The sequence below is a fragment of the Arvicanthis niloticus genome, chromosome 9, assembly GCF_011762505.2.
Source record: "Arvicanthis niloticus isolate mArvNil1 chromosome 9, mArvNil1.pat.X, whole genome shotgun sequence".
NCBI classification, from domain to species: Eukaryota; Metazoa; Chordata; class Mammalia; order Rodentia; family Muridae; genus Arvicanthis; species Arvicanthis niloticus.
Window position 1 is genome coordinate 44,913,812 of NC_047666.1, and position 21,974 is coordinate 44,935,785.

Here is a 21,974-nt window from a genome sequence, read left to right on the forward strand (position 1 = left end):
AAGAGCATATGTGCGAACAATGGTCATTATGCTAGATGCAATCACAGAGACAAAATTAGGCAACTGCTATATGATATTTTTTCTGTTTAGATATTCAAAATAGTCAAATACATAGAGGCTAACAATGTAGTATCAATTTTCAGGAACTGAGAGGACTGGGTGATGTAAAATTATTGTTCAATAGATGTAGATTTCCAAGAAGTCATGATTGAAATTTTCTTGAAATCAGGTGTATGTCATAGCATTTATACATAGTATTATCATGTTACACAGGTAAAATATAATTTTAAAAGATCTAAATTGTGTTAAGTGTTCTTAGTAAAATAAATAGAGGCTAAAGGAAACTCTTGGGGGCAAAATGCATGCCTTTTAAATTTAGCATTTGCATTGGTTTGACAAGTGTGTGCCTGTGTTCAAACTCAACAAAATACGCGAAAAATACATAGTTGTTTTAATGTACAATTTACATTCATAAGGGTGTTTTGTGTTATATAAATGAGACATAGATGAAGACTAAGGAAGAAGTGAGTGTGGTATAAACCTATTGAAAAGAAATTAGGCAAATAAAGTAAAAGTAAGAAATGAAATATCAGATAAATTTTCTACATAAAGATAGACTATGGTATGCACTGGTACGTAGGGCAGCTGTGGGAAAGAACCAAGGCCCTCTGGAGTTGCAGGAGAATGAGGTAGAGAAAGTGAACTTGGTGCCAAACTTTATGTCTATGAGTTAAATTTTGTGTAATGCCTTTATATTTCAAGAAACTTGTCAATAGGAATATGGGAACCGGAAGTGGGAAAGGGAAAAGTGTTTTATGATTAAAATTTAGTGAAAGATGGAGTATGGTAATTGGGTTTTGGGATTCTTTGGAGTGTATAAGCTATTTACTGACATATGACCTCCAGTCTAGTCTTGCAATCCTAAAAAATGGAACCTATGAGCCAAATGTTATTCAAGGTTTTTGTTGAATGAAATTAAATTATTCTCAAAGTAGACTCCCTGCTGAAACAGAGCCAGTGGATTTGACTCCAAACAAATTTGCACTCTTTTGAGTTTAAGATAAGATGTGACTTAGAAGTCACAAACTTACTCAGTTCAAGTACTTATAGGCTAAGGAGCAAAAACAGACAAATGAAATAAAAGATGCAGAAGACCACATTGCCTACTATGTTCACCATGTGGAGCCAAAATGCCCAGAAGACTCCAGTAGGGAGTCACAATCAGTGGGTCAAAAACAAAACAAAGAGACGTAAATGTGAGAAAGAGACCCATAGTAAGCTCAGATTGAGGTTAACAGAGAGGTGTGTAGGAGATGTAAGAGAGGCTGAGTGATTATCACCTGCATTCATGAATCAATGAATCTCTCTGTCTCTCTGTCTCTCTCTCTGTCTCTCTCTCTCTGTCTCTCTCTCTCTCTGTCTCTCTCTCTGCCTTTGTGTATGTGTGTGGTACTATGTAAATATTCCTCTGGGTGAATACACAGGTGTGGTTTGTGGCCAGAACTTGATTTCAGGTTTCTTTTTCAATTCCTTAGTGCTTTACATTTAGAGACAGAGTGTCTAACTGAAGGGGGAGTTCAACCAATTGGCTAGGGTTGCTATGTTTACAGACAGACTGACATGCTCAGCTTACTTACATGGATGTATAAATCTGAATGCAGGTCTTCATCATTACAGAACTAAGGGATTAAGAGCTGACCCAACCCCCACACCAGCTCCATTGACCCTCTTTTATTATAGAAAGAAATGGAGAGTAATGAAGCACATAGCGGTAACTGTCCTCCAGAATGAGTCATGGCTGAATCCTCATTCTGTGTCCTAAAAGAAGAGTATAGATAAGAATGAGAGGATTTCATTTTCTTCTTCCTGATTAATAAATCTTATTTATGAGATTAGAGAAGTATGATTCTTAAGTAAAAAAATACGAATGACCTTGAGACCAGGTATATTATTACCCAGATACGCAGATAGTCTGAATTTAATTTTTATTAATGTAGATAATAGCTTACATGAGCCTTATGGCGACATTACTAGCACTCTAAAATTTAATTAGATTTTTAGAGCTTCCATTAATGTCTTTTGTAGGATTATACAATCTAGGGCAGCAAGGCTCATTTTATTTCCATTATGGTTTGAAATGAGCACGAATGGAGTGTTTTGTATATTGGAAACAGTTTTGATCTGGAGGTTTTTTAAACAAAAAAACAGGATTGGAATCATTTTATGTTAAACTTCTACTATGTATTTATATCTGACTTACACACAATTATTAATTAACATCAGGGACACATTTTCTCATTTCTACTTTTATTAAGTTTAATATTTTAATAATTGATAAGTGTGATCATACATATGCCTTTCTCCTCACAATGACTTCAAAGCAATCATCTTGATGTCGATGTCTATTTTTCCTGAAAATTTATTTTCTGTGAAGGTGTCCTATTGTCTTGTCTCTTGGTAATTATGCCTTGATTATATGAGTAATATAGTTTTCAGACGGGTGAGGCCTTGGAATGAATAGAAAAATCTGTGTGCCTCTATACAACTAAAAGGAATCGAGGACAGGAATTACATTTTTATTTTACAAAGAACATATTTACAAAAAATGAAAAGTATTCTAGTGATTCATAGTGACATTGAGTTTTCATTATGCACACTCTCACACTGGAGTAGCCTAAGTAGTATGTCCACGTGAAAAGACATTTACAGGATTTGGGGGCACATACACTAGCTTGAACCTGAAGATCAGTACTATATAGCATGTGGACAGAATGAAAATTAGAACCAAACCTGACTGGGTGGAGCCTAAAACATTCTGATTTAGAGGTGTTATTATTTTTTTTTTTTGTTCTGTCCTAGCCCAGGCTTGAGCTTTCTTTGCTGCACAGATAAGCCAATCAAGGCAAGCATAGTCTCCCAATACTATAGAATGCAAGCAGGTGACCAAGTTAATTATTGCACGAGCATGAATGTGTTCTTTGGTTTGTGTGCATCTTCATGTGAATTTAGCCAGGGTGTATGCATCCATACTCAGAGGCCACTGCTCTATCCTTATATGCCTTCTGGTGGGTTTAAAGAGGCTTCTGTTCAGAAAAGGACCTAGTCTGGCATGATTAAACACTAATAATTACAAAAATACAGATTTTGTTCTTCATCTGTAATTAGAGTGCTCGCTTGTTTTTCTCTTCCCCCAGTTTGTAGCATTTAAGAGAAGCATGGCCAGGTTCCTGATGCATAACTGCATCTGCAATTTTAGTCTTTCATTAAATTGGTATTTATCTTTAATTATAGGCTCCACTCCCTTTAAAATCAATCATTTCTATTTATGCCCTTTACTGGAGTTTTGAAGTAAAGGCACCAGTAAAGAAACAATCCTTAGTCAAACAAACACCTTATTTCTTTATATTATTATAAAAAAGTGAGATGGCAAACAAGTATAAAACATCATCAAGCAAAGGCAACATGTAACCCTTCCTTGCTACACAGGCACAGCCTCACAGAAACCTATTACCGTCTCTATAAGCTCTAAGAAAATTACTATTTTGTGTTGCTCTACAGGTCATGATCGGTGCAGATATTCACTACTGTGCATTATGATAGATTTTTAATTATTTTCCTGATGAGGTCTTTGCAATTATTCCCAATGTTCATCTGAGTGAAATAAAATGATATATACCAAGGCGGGTGTTAACAGATTGTACAATTTCCTATGTTCTGAAAGAAATGGTAATGACAAATGACAGTAACTTAATTTGTTGAACAATCTCTTTGCATGAAATAGTCGACTAGTCTGTAATTACATGATAAAGCCAACAAGAGAAATAGAAGCCAATCAAGTCAGAATCCTCAAGCTATAAAATAAAAAAAAAAAAAAATCTGTAACTTTTCTATTTAATTTGTTACCTACAGTGAACTTTCGTGTGAATTCTAAATATAAACACTCATTAAAATTATTTTTAGGAGGAAGATGTTCATTTGTTTGCCACTAAACTTTAAAGGATAAGAAAAATAAATTCCATGGGTGAAGATAGATTCTTGTTAATAGCAGATAGTGTTTGGAAACCTCTCCATGGGTAGGCAAAGTCTTTATAGACACTTTGCTTACTTTTCTTGCTGCTGTGTTCTAATAAGGGCAAGAAGGGAGAGACACTTCATTTTAGAGTGCAGCTAGAAGGGGTAAAGCCCATCAAGGCAGGGAAGATGAGGTGGAAGTATGAGATATTCCTAATTTTGCTTTAGCGAGAAAGCAGAAAGAGATGCTTCCTGGTCAAAAACTCTCGACTGGTTTCCTCCTAATTTACCTTGACATTCTTATTGGAACTCCAGCCCCCAGGATGTGCTATCTATTTCAGAGCAGCTCTCTCCACATTGGATAAAACTTTTAGGAAACACCCACATAAACACACCAAGAGGTGTGTTTCTGTGGTGGCTTTAAAACTTGCCAAATTGACAATGAAGATTAACTGTCTACCAGAAGTGATGGGAAAAGTGAGAGATTGCATTTTCAACATAAGGTCAATGAAGATCATTAGCATCCAGCAAGCTTTTGCAGAGGCAGATCTCATAAATGAGGTAAAATTCATGTGAATTTTATTGTATTAAGTAAAAAAAAAAAAAAAAAATTAAGCCTAGCATTGATGGCCTATGCCTTTGGTCCCACCCCTGAGGAAACAAAAGGATGCAGATCTCTCAGAGATAGAGGCCAGCCTGGTCTACAAAGGAAGATCCTGGATATGGAACAGCCAAGCTACACTGGAGGTCGGAGGGGGAGAGAAAAGAAATAAAGAAATTAAAAATCTAAGAGATGTGGGTCTTTTAAACTTTTCAACAAGTTGATTATAATTTTACCCTACAGATTTGAAATAAGACTTTATTCATAATACAGAAAGTTGAATAGAGTTGAATAGATTTGTGTAGCTTGAAAACTGGTATTATAAATTGGTCAAACAAAAGGATTAGTTGACCTGAAACCAATAAATGATAGGAAACTAGATTGGCACATATCTAAGGACATTTTAGAGGAAAAATTCACTCATTTGGACATAAGGAAGCATACTTTCATGAATGTTGAAATGTGAAAAATATTGAAACACTGGTTTCTGTGATAATTATGTGCTATTATGCACTAGGCATACTATAACATCCTGGGACTGCTGGGATAATTGGTCCTACATTGGCAGTAGGAAACTTGTATCTCAAAGATCTTTATTTCCTTGCTGTCCTGAGTCAAGGCAATGACCAGAATTCAAGGCAAGTGTTTCTGAAACCAAACTCCAGATATTTAGCACTCTTCACCAGTCCTGGCCTTCCTTTTTACCTTGCCACCCTACATATGAGTTCAACACCCAGTAAATATTTCATGACTGAATGGCTGAATATCTGGCTGGATGAATGAACATTCCTGTAAAATCCTTTATCCTGAAGCAAGATTAAAATATAGTTGTTAGTTTCAGTGTGGCTAGTAGTTGAATAATTAAGAGATATGGTTTGACTTTTGGAAGTAGGTAAAGAAAAGAGGAAAGTGTCTTGGATTACAAACAACTAAATGCAATAGCAAAATAACTGAAATTCGAGCATATTTTGCCTGTCAGTGACATTTGAGATGAAAATAAAGCCAGTAAGTATGGTTAGGAAGCAGCTCATCACTGCTGCATTGCTCAGGAGAGGAAATGGGTGAGACTCCTCTGCAGGAAGGAGTGGATTCGTGAGTGTTTCCAGGAACTGCCTAAAGCAGAGTGCAGCGAGGCCTGTGGCAAACACATATGCAGGAAGCGATAGGCAAATTTAATATCGGTGAGGAAGGCTCATCAACCCGTGCTTTGCTTTATAATAACCATTACTCTTCATTTGAGGTTATCGATTGTTCTAACAGCTGGAACAACAAGTGTAATGAACTGTTACAACCACTCTGGGTGAATGTCAGCCCTCTAAATGATCATCACCCAGAGAGGACAGTATAAATGGTTCAAGTGTTAGAAACGAAGCACAAAGACGAGAAGTACTAAAGACAGAGAGTGGGGCCTTGGTTTATGTGTCTGGTTTCTCTTCATAGGAGGCATCTGTTTCTCTACTCCCCATTATCAGAATTTCTCCTGCAATCCTTTTCAATTGCTTTGACAGTGTGGCATGAGATGGGGGCATTTTCTACCATTTTTCTATTTTATAATTGATGGAGAAAATGCACCCTAAGAAACCATGAAAAAACCAAACACATTGTTTCAGTGTATTGTTTAGTCAGGTTTTTCTGCTTCTGATGTCTTTAGTAGGTTCTTAAAAAGCGATTGGAAAAAGGAATTCCTGTGCTCTACTGCCATGAAGAGAGACAAGTTTTAGGAAAAGGCTGGTAATACAAAGGTTAACTGAGCTGACTATTAACTTAAGAATCACCTAGCTCTAGGGCTAGAGCAACAACTCAGCTGTTACGAGATTAATGAGGCAGTTATTCACCATGTCTGCTCTTGCAGAAGACCTGAGTTTGGTTTTGAGCACCCACATATCATCCTGCACTCTAGTTCCAAGGAATAGGGTACCTTCTTCTAGCCTCTCCAGGCACTGGGCCCACACAAGATGCACATACATAAATTCAGGAAAAGCATTCATACACAAATCTAAGAATAATAAGAATATATTTTAAAAGTCACATAGCATTAAGGAGTTAAAAATTTGCTCTCCTTTCCTCTAGTTTCTTCAGAGTTGATCAACCTCAGGATCCCTAAGATTTATTAAACTTGTATCATATTTCAGTTAAGTACCTTCTATGTGGTAGACTTTTTTTTTTTTTTGCTGGCCACAATGTGTGTGTTTGTGTGTGTGTGTGTGTGTGTGTGTGTGCGCCCATGCATGCATTTGCACATGCATATTTGTATGTGAGTGCATGCATTCATGCGTGTGTGCATGTGAGTGCACGTGCATGTGTGTGTGTGTGTGTGTGTGTGAGAGAGAGAGAGAGAGAGAGAGAGAGAGAGAGAGAGAGAGAGAGAGAGAATGTGTGTTATGCTGCTAGCTATAGAACTCAGGACCTTACACAGGGCAGGCATGTCTTTTACCACTGAATTGAACTCCCACCACAATGCACATAATCAAATTCACTCGCTAGCCCAGTCAGTTAGCCCTTTGTCATCTTCTTTTTTCTTATAATGAATTGAGGTGAAGAGAAATTGGATAAGTCCAACTCTGCACAGGGGTATCGAGGAAATAGCTCAACCCTACTTGTATCTGAATCATACTTCTCTTTCATCACAGCCTACCTGGCTGGAGATCAGACTCCACTTATTTTTACACACCAACAATTCTACAGCTGTTTGCCCTTATGTATAAAGGCCACATTCCATTTTTGTATTAACCTCAGTATGGATGTTTAGGCTGTTTACATCTTTAGGGTATTGTGAATAGCTCTGTTACCATTATGATTTTCAGGTATCTTTTTATTTGTTTTGTTTCTTTTTAATAGAACATTTGATACATCTTTTGAGTATTTATTTTATACTAATTAATAGAGTCTAATTTATAGAGAGGAACTTTGCAAATTCTTAGAATTCCATTAAATAAATATTATTACTGTCCTTATTTTACAAGTGGGAGTTTAGGCAGGGATTTGGGTACCTTGTATTTAGTTGTACACTAATGATGCTGAATTCAAACCTATGCAGCCAGGTTTCAGAGTTTGAGCTGGGCCCTTTGTTCCTTGTGCACTGTAAGCTTCAAACATAGGACATGCAGCCACTTGTCAGTCTTACCTAGATAGACACAGTTTGGCAAAGCATCCTCTAAAAATTTACAATGCAGTATGTCACAAAATACCTTATGATTAAGCTAGCAATGTCATCAATATCACTATTACTGATATTTTATATACATTAGGAAATTATTTAAATGTTAGTTTTAAGAATGTTTATTATTTCTTAATATAAAAATCATATGCTAGAACAAAAACAACAAAGAGCAAGCTTTATCTTCTGAAATGTTGCTACAAAAATCCCTATAGACATGAAGATATACAATGCAGTTACAGTATAAATCTAAGTTTAAAGTTCTCTACTGTAAAGAAATACATAATTGCTTTCGTATCAACTTGTTCTGAAAAAAAAGGAGTTTTGACTATCACAAGAGGAGTGCTCCAGATGTGTTCTGACAGCACGCATGTACTCCCTCATGTATTTATCCACAGTTCTATTTTACCTCGTTTAGCAGGTGCATAACAAAGAAGTTAGAACTGAATTTGTGGGAGACTAAGACACCAGGTCCTTCATCTGTTACATTATATCGTCCCTTTGCAGCACTGGGCTTGAACATCTGACTTTTTTCTTCACCTACATGAAGAATGTCCCAAGCACCTGGGGAATTCACTGGGCACATTTTAGATCCTTGTTGTTCTATCAGGATAATTTTAGATTTCATGTCTCCTCTGCTAAGTCTTTTCAATTTCTTCCCAGTTGGGAAAGTCTGAAGAATATGTATGCCCTTCGGCCATGCCTAGAGTTTGTGCTTTTAATCAACATCTTGGAGAAATTCTAAGCTTCACTTAGAAGTGTGTTTGAATAGTTTCCGCTTAGACCAAAACCTTTTGCCTGCTGCTTTCTGAGTAACAAGGGCCTTGGAGTAGGCACAGGTCTTTGTTTGCGTGGCTGTAAATTTGAGGTGCTGCAACTTTCTCTTTAACTTTAGTTATAGCCTTAGAAATTATACAGGTTTCTCAAAATCCTCATTTTGAATATTAGATTGTATAGTATCTTGCTCAGTATAATTTATTACCTTAGAGATGTGCTTAAATTATTAGCTACTAATGACATTTTAATCTCACCTTCTGCTAATAATTAAATGAATATGCTTTGGTCTGTGATATATATATATATATTCTTAACCTGTATTCACATAGTGTATTCTTGAGTCTATTTTAGTACTAACATTATCCTTGTGAAAAGTACATTTTTAAAGTGAAATGAATATTAAGAAACTTTAAAAAACATATCTTTCTTGCATAAAACAGTTATGTGTCAAGTTTAGCTTCTTCAATTACTTATATTAGAATTGAAATCCTTTGCTAACAAGTACATTTAAATTATTTTTATATCTTTATCATCTGCAGATATTAATCAGGCATTATATATCTATTCCTTCTAGCCATTTTTAATGATTATTTGGGAATGGGCATACTTGATAAAGTGTGCCATTTATTAGTACATTTTTCAGGAATGGATTTTTTTCCATCTCGTCAGCACCCATGTGTGTTTATCATTTCTTTCCATTAATGTCAAGGAAGCCAAATGGTTGTCTTGTTTTATTAAGATTATTTTATATGGACAGGGAGTCTTTTTGGCTTCCTTTAAAATGGATTTCATAATAGGATAAAAATGCAAATGAAGTAAAAGCAGTGCCATAGATTTTTAGCTTGGTGACTGTAATGAAGAATACTGTTTTTGTTACTCAATGTTCCCAAACACACTTCTTGCTGGCAGTGCCCTATGTAGTATTCATCCTTTCATCTTTTAATTAGGCTATATGATTCCTACTAATGTCATAGACGTAATGATGTCACACTTTTTATATATGCTTGTGAACTAGCTTTGTCTCTTACCTGAAGCCAATAAGTGTCAATAGCAGATTGCCTCTATTCATTTAAAATATGATAAATGAATCCCATGTAGTTATAAAAATTATACACATTTACTACCTGAAGCAAGAGGCTTGAATTTGTAACAGATTCCTAAATGATGTTTCCCCCTTGATGATATATAAGTAATGTTCATATTTCTCTAAGAATGGTTAAAGGTGAGAGGTTAAAAGGTCTTTGAGAGATTTGACTGCATTGTGTCTTTTAACTTTTTCCCTACCCACTAACTTTATAAGTTTTCTTTTATGAGTTTTATGAGTTTTCTTTCTTTCTTTCTTTGTTTCTTTCTTTGTTTCTTTCTTTCTTTCTTTTTTTCTTTCTTTTTTACAAGAAACACTGAGATTGAGTTATATATATATATATATATAATTATATATATATATATATATATATATATATATTAAGAGGTAAAGGAAACATGGATGTTTACGAATCATCGCTACTCTTGATGATTCGTAACCTCACCTGTTGGCAAAGTTTTTTCAAAGCAAAATGGATCCTAAACCAGTTACTCTAAAATGTATTAAATCAAATGATGAAATTTGCTCAGCCCTCAGCAATTCGGCTGATCTGGCAAACATCGTCTTCACTGTGCTCTTTGCCTTTGCATTCCCTTGTTGTGATGGTCATCAGGTGAAAAGCAGTGAGAGAAATGACAATGCCTTCCAGAAATGGTACTCAAAACAACTCAGTGCTCTAAAATGTACTTCCGTCTTCTGTTAAACTGCTCTAGCTTCTGCAAAGGCTAACTGGGCTTCTGTCCTTTCAGGCTACATCATCCCCACAATTGAGTTTCTGCACCAATCAATGACGTTAAGATGATTTGATTTCTCTAAGTTTCCTTCAGTTTCTGAGGCATGCCTAGAAAACACAGAGCCTGTTAGCCTGCTTTTCATCCTGAATTCATGGAAGCCATCACTACTGTATCATCCTTGGCTGATCTTCTACAACCAGAGACTGTTTCATGATCTCTCAATAGGACCTGAGAGAGCTGGTGTGTGGAGTCAGAGATGATGCATGAGCATCTACTGATGAGGGCATGCCTCTCTTGGTTGAGGCAGAGGTACACATAAAGATCTTTGGGTTTAATTGTTGTTGTTGTTGTTTGATTCTATGCCAGCCTCACAATGGACATCTTTTGGACTATATTTTGTGAAATCTATCTACATAATCACTCAAAATGTTCTTAATTGTCTTTGCCAGTTCCATGGCAACTCTGAACCCCATTGTTTTTCATGTCTTTTCATTGACTTCGTACAAAAAGTAATTTTCTTACACATTTTGACTGTTTCTATTTTGAATATGTCCTGTCAAGACAGGAGAGATATATGTGTGTCTTTGCAGCTTTTGGACATTCAATTCATGATTAATTCCTAGTTTTATGAAAGTTCAATAAGTAGAAAACTCTGGAATATGGCTGTGTCTGCAATCTCTCCAAGCCTCAAATCTGAAAGAGGGAGAGGTAGATACTGGGCCTTCCTTAACATTTCTCCACTGATATCCAAGACTACTGTATCCTATTTTGTTTTTATGGTTTTGAAAATTACAAGCATGAGCATTATGATTTTCTTTAACATAGAAACAAAAACAATATACAGGGATTCTAAGTAGACTGATTAAACTGTAAGGAAACCATGTCTTCCCCAAGACCTTACAGGAAAACTTTTCCTGCAAATAAGACAGTTAATGTTGAGCATTTTACTAGATATTTCTCAGGTGTCACAACATTGCTTCTGAAAGAATTAGGTTTTGTGTATGGAGTGCCTACTGTCTGATTGACACTGGAATAGTCTTGGGAAATGTGGCTAAAGATTATGGGGGACAGCTGTTCTTGATGCTTCATGTTCAAGAGAGACACATATTAATCTGAGAACTCTGCCTCCTGATGGCTCCAACCAGGAAAGAACTTTGTCTGGTTTGCTAAATTCACGTTGTATAGGGTGATGAGTTGAGTTTATCTATACAGTCTTATAAATGGCTAGTAGTCCACTATAGTCATATTCAGAGGAGACCTAGGGGCTAGATAAAAATAATAATGATTATTATAACTACCATATACATCATAAATTCAAGATGTTTATTTCCTTGCTTCTTGTTGTTACATACATTTCTTTTACAAATGTATGTAAATTACATGCTATAAAAATTAATAGTAAAGGGAAAAGCTACTACGAATTTGCCTCACCTCAGTTACTTTGCTTAATAATGCTATGAAATTTAAATTGTATTGTTCAAAGTCCTATTGCTTTAGACGAGAGTGTGTAGGTGAGCTGATTCAGAGCTTGAGCCTTTTCTTTTTAATTAATTAATTAATTAATTAATTTTTTCATTCACTTTACCTCCCTACCATCCCCCTCACTCTGTGTTCATTCCTACGCTCCTCCTAATCGCACCCTTACAAACCCCTCCCTTAAGTACCCCCTCCCCTTCTCATCAGAAATTTTCAATTTTCTCCTTGTATACTATCTCAACCTGAGACATCCAGTCACAGTAAGCTTAAGTGAATCCTATCCCACTGAGGCCCAACCAGGCAGTCCAGTTAGGGGAAGGGGATCCAATGACAGGCAACAAAGTCAGAGACAGCCTTTTTCCCAATTATCATGGGACCTACATGAAGGCCAAGCTTCACAAATGCTATAAATGCATAAGGACCTATGCCAGGCCTCTTCATACTCTTTGGTTGGTGGTTCAGTCTCTGTGAGTCCCCATGGGCCCAGGTTAGTAGACTCTGTATGTCTTCTTGTGGTGGTGTTGACTCTTCTTATCCCTCAATTCTGTTCCCCACTTTTCCACAAGACTCCTTAAGCTGTATGGCTGTGGGTCTCAGCATCTGTTTCCCTTAGATGATAGAATAAGTTTCTCAGGAGATAGTTACGCTAGGATCCTGTCTTCAAACATAGAAAAGTATCATTAATAGTATCAGGAATTGGCTCTCTTATGTGAGATGTGTCTCAAGTCAGGCCACTCTTTGGTTGGCTGTTTCTTCAGTCTCTGCTCTGTCTTTATCCCTGCACATCTTGTAACCAAGACAAATTTTAAGTTGAAGGTTTTGTGGATGGGTTGATGTCTCCTTCCCTCCACTGAAAGTCCAGCCTAATGACAGGAGGTGACTACTTCAATCTCCATATTCCCTCTTGCTAAGAGTCTCAACTTGGATCACCACCATAGACTCCCTCAAATCTCCCCTATCCCAGGTCTCCAGGTATTTTCAGAGATGCCCCGTGTTGACTGCAGTTCTTACTCTTAGGATGCATGAATCTCACTCAGAACGAGAAACAAAATACTCATTGGAAGTGGAGAGAGGGAGTCAACTTGGTGGGAGAGGGGGTAAGTAGGGATCCAAGGATAGAGATCACATATGGGGAAATGGGGTGTGTGGGAGTACGTGAGCTTTTAACCCAACCCAATGTAATATGCTGGATCACTGACAACTACTCACTGTAATCTGTGTCAATGAGAAATTTAAACCTCAGACAATTATATTTGTTACAACATACTACATTCTACAGACTTAGAGACAAGAGATTAAATCTTACATCTTCACTTTGAAATAGTATAAGTGGTAAGTTAGTCTATGATAGTGTTCCTTCTATGCCATTTCCTCTTCTGATACTTTCCTTCTTGGCCCATCTACTCTAAAGTATTATCATTTTACTCTTTAGCAAATGAAGACACTCTGAGATGAAGTGGTTTGACATCATATAGCTGCACTGTTAAGGAGACAGGAGTCTAACCCAGTTATCATGTAGGCAGACATTGTTTGCTAAATCTATGATTCCCAAAGCAAAGATCTTTCCTTATCTAGCCCCAGCGAATTTTCAAAACTTTTTGCAAATACTTACGCTGAATTCTAGTGACTAGAATCCAGGACTATAGTATACAAAAGTCAGGCCCTGGGGATAAGGAGACCTGTCCGTTGTTAAAGTGTCCACATAAGCATGAATACTTGCGAATGGGTTGGCAGCACCTACAGATCTTTAGAGCTCAGTGCTCAGCCAATGTGACAAATGTGAGAAACTCTAGATTACTGAAAGACAATACTACACAGGTATGGTGTAGAGCAATTGAAAAATATTAAACAATGTCAACTTCAGTACTCCATTGCCCCTCTTCACATGCACACATACTCGAACATGTACACACTCATAATAATAATCATGCAGTGGATACCCTTTATGATCAATGATCAATATATTCTGCAGAATGTCACAATATTTTAAGTACTATATCATCTATCTGAAATAAAAAAAACACAGCATATCTATACCTACCTAGGAACCTACAAAAATCTCAGAGAAGTGAAATTCCCTCCAGTTAATGAGTTTGTTTTAATGTGTCTTATGACTTTAGGTTTGGGCTGGACTATTCTACAGTAGGTAACTCATAGTGTAGAAATTAACATCAAGCCTAGCAGAAAGCCTGTGGAGCTCATCAGTTATTACAATGAAAGCATAAATTGCTATGCTTAGATTTGGGATGAAAGAATGGCCAGCCAGTTGGGGAAGATGATAAAAGTGATACTCTGATTATTAGTGGTGATCTTGGCTTTAGTGCAGAAAAGTAGCTGCATTGTTATTAAAAAAAAAACATGTTATTTTGGAAGGAGGAAATGTAATGTTTCAGACATTTTCTTTTCATTAAAACAAACCTATTTTGCAGATTTTGTAAGCCTTTTATCTGTAGTACAGCTCAATTACGGTCTGGGCAGTACGTTTGGACAAAAATAAAAAGAGGGATAAAAATATTTTTATACCTATATTGTAAATTTCTCACAAGAGTTTCAAAGTGTAATTATCTATGAATTCCATCCCAAAATATTCAATTGTATGGATCTTAATTTGGTTTCTTGCTAACCAGAACTGGGCCTAAATCCAGGTTGAATGTTACATAAAGAGATGGGGACCATATTTGAAGCAACAGGGCATTTTTAATGCAAATTATACTACTACGGTTTTATGTGGCTTAAAACCATCCTGCCTACCACCCTCCTCTCCTTTTGTGTTTTTTTTAATGCATTCTTTGATCTAATTTATTATGTTACCTTTTGTTGTGAGAATAAAAGAAATACTGTGTAGACTGCCTTTACAACATGGGAGAGACAGATTCAATATATATCCCATACATGATATAATTTGAAACCTCAGGTTGATGACAATAATTATTTGCAAATCAGAGACCAATACACTGAGGTCAACTAGAAGCATGTCTAAAAGGATGGCCTGTATGTGTACAGGCCGATGTGGCTAGAGGTACAATAGTAGACAAAGAAAATGGTACTGTGAACAGAGCACAGTAATGTGCCAGAACTAGACTTTGAGTGATTTGTCTTTACACCAAGACAGAGACTCATATAAGTGATTTTGTATTCTGATTTCAGCACAGACAAATATTATTTCACTTGCCTGATATCTTTTTTTAATATGAATATAATTTTGTTATTCTGATTTTCTAGACCATGGGCATGTCAGTAGGGATCTCTCACTTAATGACAGACATGAAACCAATGCTCTAGACTAGGAGGGGTTTAACCTATGCAGTTCTTCCCAAGTGACCTGCTAATGCCAGTGGAGCTCCATATTCTAAAGCCCCCCCCCCGCAAACCTCTAAATAGCACTACCAGTGAAGCTCAAACACTTGAGTCGGTTGAAGACATTTTACACTCTAATATTCTCACTGACTCTTCTGAGTATGTATATATGTTTCCATAAGGCTATGCTCAGTGTTCCCTCACACGTGTGATTCACTGTATTACTGTCCAATAAAAATACCTTTCCACAGTCATAAGCAATGTAAAATGTGACTAATAACATCACACAAAATAGAAAAGATGGGATTATTTTTAATACTATTTTATTTAACCTAGTTAAATGTTAATGCCATATCACCTCAATATTGGGTCTATATAAAATGACTTATAGCCTAAACAAATTTAATACTGCCCTTTTTGAAAACAAGGATGGGATTAGAGACCATGTTAAATGAATCAAGACAAGTACAAAAGGATGAACAAAGAAGTAATTTCAGGCAGAAATCTAAATCTTAGGCTAGAACAAAAAGAGTAGGCTTCAGACATGAAAATGACTTTGACTAGAACAGGGAACTAGGCTCAGATATTTTGGTCATTCTGATAAGCCCTTAGAAACAGTGATCACGGGTAGGATCACAGAAGTTTGTTTATTGCCTTGCTTCATTCTTTGACTATTTGTGTTTATTGTTTTGCTTGTTCCTTGAATATTTGCATCTATTGTATTGCTAGTTCCTCACCCTAGAACTGACCTTAATACTTGCATGTGATTAAAATGGTATAAAAGCAGATTGGGGGGGGGGGGAGGATAAATTCCACATGATCTAATTTGTGTGAAATTTAAATACTTGAACTTACTTATAGAAGTTTGGAGTGCTAACTAAGAGGTACCAAGCTAAGGAAAAGAACTGATACAAAGATGGTCTGGTATGCTTCTCCAAAGTAGACACAACAGGTTCAAAATGCCAAAGGAAAGCAATTTATGAGTTATCAAGATAAACGTTAACTATTGGAAGAAGTATTTAAATTTATTTAATTGTTACATTCTATACATATAATGAAATATCACATAGGACTGCCAAGTGTATGAAGAACCTTTATGTTTTACCTACCAGTTTATTTCTGGAAGCTTATAAATAACCAGAGTAAATAAATAATTAATGAAATAGTACATATATTTTATTTACATGTTTACATGCGTATGTAAATGAAAACAGCCATGCATTTTACTCTCAGGGCACATTTCATATTAAAAAGTCGCATAATTTTCTGAGATTTACCTATTTGATATTTTTTCCCTGGTCTATACTCTTAAGCAATAAAAATCACTTTTTATTATGCTTGTGTGGCATGTTGCTTTAATTTTAGATGATGATAATGAAATATGTCATGCCCAGATACAGATGTCAAAAGGTAGGAGGCAGAAATACAAATGGAAAAAAATGACAGGCTGACATTTTTTCTCCTTGGGAAAAAAATGCACTTGTCTTTAAGACTACTGATAAAACTTAAGTAAGAGTACATATTTAAAATAAAAATACAACATGCAATTTAAATGAATAATTCAGCTCTTTGGATATATATATATATATATATATATATATATATATATATATATATATATCACATTGCTATATTGAGGTCCAGTGTTCTAGTTCAGAAGTACTGTTTGTTTGTTTAGCAGGTGCTGAGCCCTGGGTTCAATTCTCAGAATCTCCAAAGGAAAGAACACCACGTTTATTTGTAAGATTTCTTTAAAGCAGAGATTAATCTGCTTTTGTTTAACTCTGTATGTCTAGTACAAAAATATGATTGAGATTCTATGGGATATCTTTTCACCTCATGGCCTAAATATTACTTTACTAATGCAGAAGAGTCAACTAACCTGGGCCTCTGGGAGCCTCAGAGATTGAGCCATTAACCAAAGAGCATCAAAAGATTGAACAACAATGATATGATGGACTGGGTATTAGGACTATCTTGTACCTCACTGGTACAAATTGGCATAATTATGCTCTAATTGTATTTTGAGAGAAAAGTTTTATTTTAACAGGAAGGGTGATATGTAGGAGGAGCTAAGGTGGGAGGAGTACCGAGAGCAAGAGAAGGAGTAAGGAGAGGAGGAGAAGAAGGAGAGGAGAAGCTAGGTGATGAGAGAGAGAGAGAGAAAGAGAGGGGGGATATGGAGGCAGATGTTCGCGTGTCTCCACCAGTCAAAGATAGTTGATATATCTAGTTTGGGTATTGTGTTACACTTCTGATTGAGCATTACCAAACATATAAAGCCTTTGATTAACATTTTTAAAAAGTGTACAAAAGCAAAATGGAAAAAGAGGCATGGGATAGGAGTTTTCTATGGGGGGAATGGGGAAAGGGGATGGCATCTGAAATGTAAATAAAATATCCAATAAAAATAATAATAATACAAAAAAAGATTGAATGAGGCCCCAGCACATATGTATCAGATGTGCAGCTCAGTCTCCCTAGTCTGTCTTTATCTATGAAGCTATCTACAGTTGAGAATTAACACCATGATTACTCTTTTCTTTCTAAATCAGAACACAAATCCAGAAGGTTCCTATATTCTTTGAAAAACAGTTGATACCTCCAACTGTTGGCCACATTTTTGCACCTCCGAGATTGTTACATTATTTGACTTCTAACATAAAGTCTACTCTCTATGACTTAGTCAAAACAGTATGTGGCTTGGTTCACACTTGGGTCAGTCCATGCTAGCTCATTGGACAGCATCCTAGATCAGCTGCATCTTAGTTTGTCTATTAAGTATACTTCATTGTCACATGCACAATTAAAATGCAATTCTTTTTTAAAAGAAATATCTCATCATTTTTCTAACATTGAAAACTAAACTTAGCAGCCAAGCTCATCCTTGTACGTTCAGTTATGTTTCCAAGAAGTAAACTGTGTTTAAAGCCTGGCTAGCCTTTCTCTTTTTATGTAATAAACACATGTTCTTGTCAATTAATCATCACTGAGTGGGGTTTCACAGATGACCGCATAAGTTACTCCTCTTATCCTGAAATCTATTCTGCAATTAAGGAAGTAATTTAAGAATATTAAAAGATAGTAGGTTTGGTTTAGTATTACTTATTTCAAATATTTAAGATGTTTATAATTAAGACTTTTATGTTGCACACACACACACACCACTACATGGTATATCTATGCTTTCTTATTTCTTCCCCCAAAAGTTTATAACATGCAAAGAATAATATTTTTTGAAGAAAATGAACTAAATTGAAGTTAACCTAGAAATGAAGAAGTCATAAAATCAAATTAACATGTCAGATCATATTTTTAAGGTACTTATGTTAATGGTATATGCTGTGCACTTAGGTGAATGAGAGGGTTTGGAATTCAGTATTATAGCTAGCAGCAGTGATTTGATTCTTGTGTTTTTACTGTGGTTTCTGCCTCATTCTGTATTCTGACTTGGTAAGATTATGTTTCCATTACAAGCTTGACTACCATCTGAGACTAGAACCCTTTCCTGCTCTCTTTACAGACACACACACACACACACACACACACACACACACACACACACCTGAAAGCTACCAGAAATATAGAATCCTGGAGTTTCTCATAGCTTAATGGTCAAATAAGAGAAATAAAGTCTAAATGTTAGTGATGTATTAACACATAAAATAAGTGTCACAGAGAAGGAAAATTGTGATTAAATACACATAGCATCTCTGGCTTGTTTGGGTAGTCTTTGCCTGCACAGTGTTATCTAAGCTTTCTCCTGTGCTTTTCCACTCAGAGGTCATTGGGAAACTATGGGAGAGTCATTAAGTTCTGTCTGGTTCCTTTCCAAGATTGGTTTTTGAGACACTCAGCAAACTGAAATTTTTTACCCATCTATGCCCCTCAAGCACTTTATTATGTGTGGATTATGCCAAGCTTCATACTCCATAAGAGAAAAATTGTTCAATATATATGCCCTGTTCATGGTCAGTTGGCAGCAAAGAGAATTCAGCTCTGTCTTTAACCAATTTTCTATAACTGGTGTGCTGGAAAATTGTGGCTTTATGAACTAGTGTTTTGAGTTTATCTCGAAACCAAAATGTTATAGTTCCCTTCAGTTGAAACATCATTTCACATATTACCCAAGGTGACTTAAAAGAATGCCTAGGAAATAGAAAATGGGGCCATCAATGTATTGCCAATGTGAAGGGGATATATGGGTTTATGAGAGAAGGAAGAATTATAAAGAGCAAGTAGTCAAGGAAACTTGGGTATGGATTGTAGTCCTCTGGAGACCAATTAAAATGATACATTCTTGGAATTCTGTATCTTTTCCCAAGAGTCTTGTTTTACTGAACATTAGATTGGAACTGGGATGATGTATTTTATCAGTGATCCCAAGACAGTGGACCACAATGAGATATTCAACCATGTGGAAAAGCAAATTGTACTATAAAAAGGCATATTGTAAATTCCAATTCTGATTCTTTCTCAAGATAGAGAAGATTCTAGGATGTAGGTTATTTTGTGGCATTCACATTTGTTGAATGCTGCAGTTAAGTGTCTCTAGGGCAGTGATTCTCCAACCTGTGAATTGTGACTCCATTGAGGATAGCACATCAGGTGTCATACATATCAGATATTTACACTGTAATTCGTAACAGTAACAAAATTATAATTATGAAGCAGAAACAAAGTAATTTTATAGCTGGGGATCACCGCAACATGCAAAGCCATATTAAAGTGTTGTGACATTAGAAAGGTTGAGAACCACTGTTCTAGGGGATATGGTTTAAACACATTTAAAGAAAAAAAGATTGGAAGATTTGTCTTTGGTGCAACAGTGCTAAAGATGATGAAAACTGTAAGAAGTGGGACCCAGTAAAAGAGAGGCTTATCATGGGGTTGGAGAAGCATGCCTTAGGAAGGACTTGTCTTTGTTGTTGGTGGAGGTCTATCTCTGAATTTGTTTCACCACAAAATTCTCTCTGTCTCTCTGTCTGTCTGTCTTGTGTCTGTCTGTCTTGTGTCTGTCTGTCTGTCTTGTGTGTGTGTCTGTCTGTCTCCCTCCCTGCCTGCCTGCCTAACTGTTTGTCTCTATGTCTGTCTGTCTCCCTCCCTGCCTGCCTGCCTGACTGTTTGTCTCTATGTCTGTCTGTCAATCCATCTGTATCCATTTCTGTCTCTGTTTCTTTCTCTTTTTCTCTGTCTTTCTTGCTCTATCTGGCTCTCTCTCTCTCTCTCTCTCACACACACACACACACACACACACACACACACACACACACACACACACACTCACATTATAAAACCAACAACACGTTGGTGTTGAGATTATTGTAGTCATCGATAGACATGACTGACTATCAAGGAAAACTTCAATGAGACAAGCATTATAAAGATCAACTGTCTTTCAATTTAGAAAGAAAAGTGATTTGTAGTTTATTTCCTTTTGTTTTGATTTTAACCAAGATCAGAAAAATGTGAACAGTGCACGCTTTTGTTTCTTAAATGAAAACTTGTTTGACAGCAAATCAATTATTAAGCTTGAAATCTTTGGCTTATTTTCTTTACATTTAAATGCTTAGAGTTTATAAGTTGAATCATATGGATTCTTGGTTCCTTTTTACCTGAAGTCTAACATAATTTATGTAATATTTTAGTGCAAAATATTTCTCCTAATAATGGAGTATTTAATTCATAGTTGGGAGTTGGGAAGTGTCATTGATGCTTTTTGAAAGTGATTTTGTGCATTCATTCAGAATGTACTGTAGACAAGGTCAAAATCATGAAAAAGGCTGAAGACTTAGTAGATCTCTGTTCGTTGAAAATACAAGGCAATTCACCTTAATGCACAAAACCAAGACTGTGTGAACTCATCAGAGACCATAGGATGACTTCACCAATCTAATCACTGCAGGTGTATCCAAAGCATCTAAAATGGGTGCTCATACCATGATGCACAAATTTGTTGAAATACAAAGCCCTTATACTTATGAGAGTTTAAATTTGAATGGTTGAGGTAAAGATAGAATTTGTGCCAAAAAATGTATTCTCCATACTCTGCACACAAGTAACTCTTATTTGGGACCATATTATAAATGTGCAAAACAAAACAAGGGTTTATAGTTTATGTTTTTAAGTAGTATTTGTATCTTTTAGCCAGAATTACTGCAGTTTCATAGAGTGCTAAGATTGGAGGCCTCCCTTGCATTTAATGATGAAACTGGGAATTTATAATATATTTTCCTAAGAAAGAAATAAGGACATTGATTTTTTTAAAGTCCATCTTAAAGGTTTAGAATGATTCCTAAACCTATGTGTTTACTGATATAACAGAAAAAAAAGATAGCTGCTATGCTATCCCTAAACAATATTTTTGAAATTTTCTGTCTTAACTGTGTGTGGTCATATGGAAGGGTAGAAAATATGTATTTCTGATGTTGTTTACATGTTACACCTAAGTAAACTGATATTTTCCATTAAAATTATTTATTTAATACAAAGTCTAAGTTCCATGATAAGAAGGTTTCAGTTTGGTTAATGGAAAGACAAAATTTGTGCCAAACAAATGTATCTTTCACACTCTGAAAATAATAAGTAAATAGTATTTATGTGCTAATTGTTTTGTGATACAATGGGGTGAAAGTTTTCATTCCAGCTCTTATATTCCGCATGAGAAAACAGTTCAGGTTTTATTGTTTTATGTTTTTTTTATAATTTTTAACAAATTTTTAATCTTCATTTCTTGCTGAATTTTTTTCCCACATCCCAACTGCTAAAGCTATCAGTTACTGGTTTAAATTTAGTATCCTCATATGTAGCAGATGCCAGTCCTGCCTTGTTTAAACA

At 35.8% G+C, this 21,974-nt stretch overlaps 1 protein-coding gene across 1 annotated transcript in view; it reads left to right on the forward strand.

Annotated features, from left to right (window-relative positions):
- Cntn4 (contactin 4) overlaps positions 1-21,974 on the forward strand; it is a 904,382-nt gene that overhangs the window by 310,654 nt on the left and 571,754 nt on the right. The gene's annotated exons all lie outside the window — the stretch shown is intronic.